The sequence below is a fragment of the Panthera uncia genome, chromosome A2 (assembly GCF_023721935.1).
Source record: "Panthera uncia isolate 11264 chromosome A2, Puncia_PCG_1.0, whole genome shotgun sequence".
In the NCBI taxonomy this organism is placed as follows: Eukaryota; Metazoa; Chordata; class Mammalia; order Carnivora; family Felidae; genus Panthera; species Panthera uncia.
The window spans coordinates 101,774,376-101,780,375 of NC_064816.1; positions in this window are offsets into that span (position 1 = coordinate 101,774,376).

Genomic DNA, 6,000 nt, shown 5'->3' on the forward strand with positions numbered 1-6,000 from the left:
CATTGTGTTTTCCCTCTTTGATGGTATTTAAAAATAATTTCTTGATTTTAGTCTTTTACATAATGAAAAGATACCTACTAACAGAAAAAAAAGTATTTGCATATTATCCGTTCGCCTAAATTTTATTTTGTACCATCTTCCTGTAAATTTCATAATTTTCTTATATGTCATTTTAGCAAATTAATTTAAAGATCACATGTTTGAGTTAGAGAGTTACTGTGTATGAAAATATAGACCAAATTTCAACATGTGTTAGCATGCACACATCAAAAGAACTGTTTAAGTGAGCTAATATTTGTAATTCTTGCATTTAATAGTTCTTTTTATTCTTGATTTTATTTCTAAATAAAAAAGTTGCTTTGGAAGTATCAGTAAAGATAAAATATTTTTACAATAAAAAATCTAAAATGAATTCAGTACTTTCTCCTTTTACGTTGTTTCTTAAGTATAAGAAATAATGGTGTAAGAAACAAGCTTTATACAAAATTGTTGAGATAAAGGTGAATTATGGATCTTGTGGAAAGGATTCGGAGGAGACAAATTGGCAAAACTATTATTTTATCTTCTCCATTACTTTGCATTGCAATATCCATACTTCTCCTTATGTCTGCAAGCAGTGGTCAACTTTGTGTAGAAATTTTACCATTACATGTCTTGGCTAAAGAACAATTCAGATCTCTGTATTGTTCCAAGTTACCATGGGAGTCAGTGTATCATGGCTCAGCCATCAGAGCAAACACACTGGGCCTTTTAGGCCTTAACTTTCCCAGAGGCTCTCAAACTAAGCTATTTTAAAGGGAAGGCATAAATGAACATTTCAGGTTGAATTTTGTTTTAATGGAAAAAATCAACAGATGTGGTTTATCCCTGTAGAGCCTTGGTCCTGAAATTCTGAACTGTCTTTCTAAACTTCATGTGAAGTTTTAGGAAGAGTGGTGTAGAAATTATGCTATGTGTTTGAGTAAATATAGCACCCAGACTTGGTCTTGCTTTTTAAAAGCTGTGGTTTGTATAAAGGCAGCAGACTTCTCTTCCTTCCTAGGAATGCATTTGTGTTATAGGTATTTTGTTTTTGTGATTATGTAAATATTCTCTTGTGAGAAAATTTGAAAAATCCCTAAAACCACACCAAACAAAAATTAGAATTTTTTCTGTTTGTATTATCCAGGGATAATTTCTGCTTTAATTCTGATGTTTATATGTGCATTTATTCCTCAAGTATCTATTATATAATATTTTGATAAAAATTTGGAATTTCCATGTAAATATGGTATAGTAATATCTGTTTACACATGGAACTAACATGAATATACACATGCTGTCATATGTACTTGTTTCCAGGTGTTCTATTTCATTATATGGATGTAGTATAATTTTTACAAGCTCTTTGGTGTTTAATATTTACTTAGTTTTGTTTGCTTTTATAAATCTTTTTAGAGATAATGTTTATGTTAATGTCTAAAGGCCTGTATATTTCTCTCATTATTTGCTGTCAGAAATTCTTTTTCGAATTAAGTAAGTAAGAGAGCTTGTGCACATGTGCATGTGAGCAGGGGAACAGCCAAGAGAGAGGGAGTGAGAGAATCCCTAGTGTGAAATTATGACCTGAGCTGAAATCAAGAGTCAGATGCTTAATCGACTGAGCCACACAGGTGACCCTGTTGTCAGAAATTCTGGAAAAATCTTAAAGACTTCATAAAAGTTTCCCTGTACTCATTCATGAGAAATATTTTTGGGATACTGACTATGGTGCTGGAAAGCATTGTGGTATTTTGGTTATACAGCTATGAACAAAAGAGACACAAGTGTATATACTCAGAAGAATATTGATTTCTGATGGGGAGACAGATAATAACTAAGATAGGGAAGTAAAATATACAAGAGCCAAGGAGAAAATTTAAGTAGAAGAGGTCGATAGAACATGAGTACAGTGAGGGCAAAGAGGGACAGGTGCTGCACTTTTCTACAGGTTGGCTAGAGAAAGCTCTGCTCTTTGCTTCCTGAAGAAGATATGAAGGTAAACCCAAAGAAAGACAAAATACCTGTACAGAAAGAGGCTTTCTGCCAGAATGACCAGCGAGTTCAAAATGCCTCATCCAAGGAGGTACCTACTCTCTGGAAGGAACTGGGAAGAGGATAGTATGGCTGAAGCCAAATGAAAGGGAAGCAAGTAATAGAACGTGAAAAGAAGAAATGGAGATTGATTAAGTAGAGTCCTTTGGGCTGTGGTAAGAATGTGGCTTATACTCTGAGGCAGATGGAATGCCATGAGGGTTTGAATAGAGGAATGACATCATCTGACAGTATTCTGACTTCTGTGTTAAGGTTAATTATTTGGAGTAAGATCATCCGGGGAATCCAGTTAGGAGACTATTGCAACACCATGGAAAGAAATAATGTCAATTGAACACAAGTAATAACTGAAAATGGCAATAAGTGGTTAGCCTAAAGCTAGAACTGCCAGGGTTTACTCAAAGATTAAAAGTAGGGAGAGAAGGGGCACCTGACTGGCTCAGTCGTTGAACATTGGACATGGGCTCAGGTCATGATCTCACAGTCCATAGGTTTGAGCCCCTCACCAGGATTTGTGATGACAGCCCAGAACCTGGAGCTTGCTTTGGATTCTGTGTCTCCCTTTCTCTGCCCCTCCCCCGCTCACATTCTGTCTCTATCAAAAATAAATAAACATGTCAAAAAATAAAAGTAGGGAGAAAAATAATCAAAGGTGACTCCCAGTTGTTTTGTTTTTTGTTTTTTGGGTTTTTTTGTTTTTTTGGGTTTTTTTGCACTGTGTAATTAGAAGTGTGTAGTACCAATAACTAGATGAACAAAAACGGGGAGAAACAGAGTTGAGGAAGAATGTCAGGACTTCAGTGTTGAGCATGACAAATTTGACATGTTAGAAATGTTGAGTCAGCAGTAGGAAGTGGACTTAAGGAAAAAAGTCAGGCACAGAGAAATATTTTTAGGAGTCATGAGCATTGCGTTGGTCAGTTATTGTGGTGTAAGAACCCCCACAGAATCTGAGTAGCACGCGGTAAGATTTTAGTTTCTTACATACCTGTATGATGACTTGAGGTTGGCTCAATCTAGTCTGGGCTTCTCTGCAGAGCTCCCCTTCATCTAAGGGTCAGGCTGGACTTTGCTCCTCCCCAAGGCTGGGTTTTGGCCTTCTCCGTGCACTTATATTCAGGGACTAAAGCTTCAGGGGAAGCAACTACCCTCTTCTGCGGTGATAGCAGTGGCATGAGAGGTAAGTCCCAGTGTTCAAGCACATGTCTTCTATCATCCCATTGGCTACACTCAATGACAAGGCCGATCCCAAAGTCAGGAAGTGGGAGTCATTCTTCTTTCTTGTCCAGTAAGGGGCAAAGTTGCATGGCAAAAACTGTGATACAGAGACAAGTGAAGAAAATAATTCATTGCACCGTGGGCATATGCATCATATTTAAAGGCAGAAACCTGGATGAGATCTAAGATGATGGTGCCAATTTACTCTTTCTGTAGCCATAATGGAGTTTCTGTTTCCTTTGCTAAGGCCAGATCTTTCTTATTGTTTTAAAATGATTTGCCAGTGTTAACAATGAAAATTGCACTCTTGTTTTAACTACAGTAATTGTACTTTTTAAAGTTGATTTTTTTTTTTTTTGATAGAACGTGTGTGCTCAAGTGGGAGAGAGGCAGAGAGTGAGGGGGAGAGAGAATTCCAAGCAGGCCCCACACTCCATGCTGGCCTGATGCCAGGGCTCCTTATCACGACCATGAGATCATTATCTGAGCTAAAATCAAGAGTCCAATGCTCAACCGACTAAGCTACCCAGGTGCCTTGCAATAATTGTACTTTTAAACAAATCAAAAAACATAAAAATATTTGGAATCAGTGTGTGATTTTGATCTTCCAGTAGGATTTTCTTTCAATGGTTCATTATGCCATGGCCTAGTGAACAGGAAGAAAATTTCCCAGTAGATTTTGTTCCCTTTTGGATTCTTTAACCACCTTTATCCCTTGGTAATTACTAAAAAGGAATGAGAATGAATTTCAAATAAGTATGGCTTATAATTCTAATCTAATACCTACAGTATACTTGTAATTACCATTTATCAGAAGAGATCACTTCTTGGTACCAAAGGAAACAATAATAAAAATAGACTCTGAGAAACCCTATTGAATTTTTGACTCACACATAGGGCATTGACAATATGATAAATTATAAAGCTGCCACAGAAAAAACTCACCATGCTTCTCTGCAGATGGGGGGGGGTTGCCTTCTTCTATAAAATCATTATTGTGAGAAAGTGACCCATGTGCCTGTCTGTAGCTTAAAGGCTCACATTGCCTGTTCATTCTCAGCAAAGAGCATTATGCACAAAATCTGTTCAAGCCTTTTGAAATTTATTATGCGTGGGCTGTGTATTTTTTTCGATGAGTTGAAAACATCCTTAATATTTCTGAGGTACTGTAAATTACATGTTTTTAGTGACTAGAATATTTATCTTAGAAAAGAGATTGTAATATTAGAATATTACACGTTGTTCACATGCAAGTGGCACATGAGGTTAGCAATAATCCTGGAAATAAACACAGGACTGGGAGCCAGGGGAAAGCTCCGAAAGGAGAGAAAGGTTTTGTTTTCAGCATTTATACTGGAAAACTAGGTTTTCTTCGTGCATGTAATAAAGAGCACAGTACTCCATACTTTCAGGATAAAAATAGAAAATCCATTAAGAAATAAAAGCACTGTTGATTCTGTTCCTTGAGAAAAATATTCCTCTATTCATCCACAGTAGATTTGTGCTCCCAGAACAAGACTTCTGGTGTTACCCAAAAGAAATATATGGAATTGGACCCAAAGAAATATATGTGCTGAACTCTAACTAAAAATAGTAAATGAAAATTTGTATTTATTAAGCAATAGATTTATGATTTGATGTGCCCTGTTTTAATATCAAGCAGACTTGATCAAAATAGACATGCTATATATAACTTTTGTAGTCTTTTTATTGCAGATGCATAGCTCCCCTTTCTTTGTAGTAAATGCCTTTTTGTACTTAAAATTTTTTTGATGTTTATTTATTTATGAGAGAGAGAGAACATGAGTAGGGGAGGGGCAGAGAGAAAGAGAGACACACAGAGTCTGAAGCAGGCTCCAGGCTTTGAGCTGTCAGCACTGAGCCCAAAACAGGGCTCAAACCCATGAACTGCGAGATCATGACCTGAGCCGAAGTAGGACACTCACCTGACTGAGCCACCCATGTACCCCCTTTATTTCATACTTTTAGTGCTAAATGTTTGTTTTTGAAGACAATGAAAAACTTGTTGGGCCTTTATGGCTTGAGGAGATCAGCAAGGGGAAGTCAAACACAACTGAATTCAAAAGGAAACCAGGTCTCCACTGGGAGAAATTTCCTCCAACGGAGGCAAAGAGCAAAGGCTTTATATGTATATGAAACAAACAAAAACAAGATAGTTGCAGTTAATTTAAGTGTGTTAATATATTAATTGAAACCAAATATAAGGGCATGAATTTCCTAATATAGCAGGCATCAAATATTGCCTAGTGAACTGAATAGTCAATTCTGTAGTGTTTTATATATAGACTATGGAAGATGATTACACTCTGTAAGATGTGAAGGACATTGAAAGCAAGTCGTTTTCAGCTTTGTTGTTTCAGCCTCAGTTTGGTGGGAGGTTACATAGATGGTGAGAATGAATTTTATAAATGGATTTGTTTAGCACCCACCTCTCATTTTTAGAGCTCATATAGGAGGAAACAGTGTAACAGCAATAAATATGTGGTTTTAAATGATACACAAATTCTCAAAGGTACTCTAAGATCAAAGATCGTTGTTTCCATAAACGTCTTAAATGTCTGCCAATGCCTTTTTTGGAAGTCCAAGTGTCCATTTCATCCAAAGTTGGCAAGTGAACAGCTTATATTATAAAATAGAATATATATTTTATATACAGGGTGGATTGGTAAAAAATACAAATGTAATGAC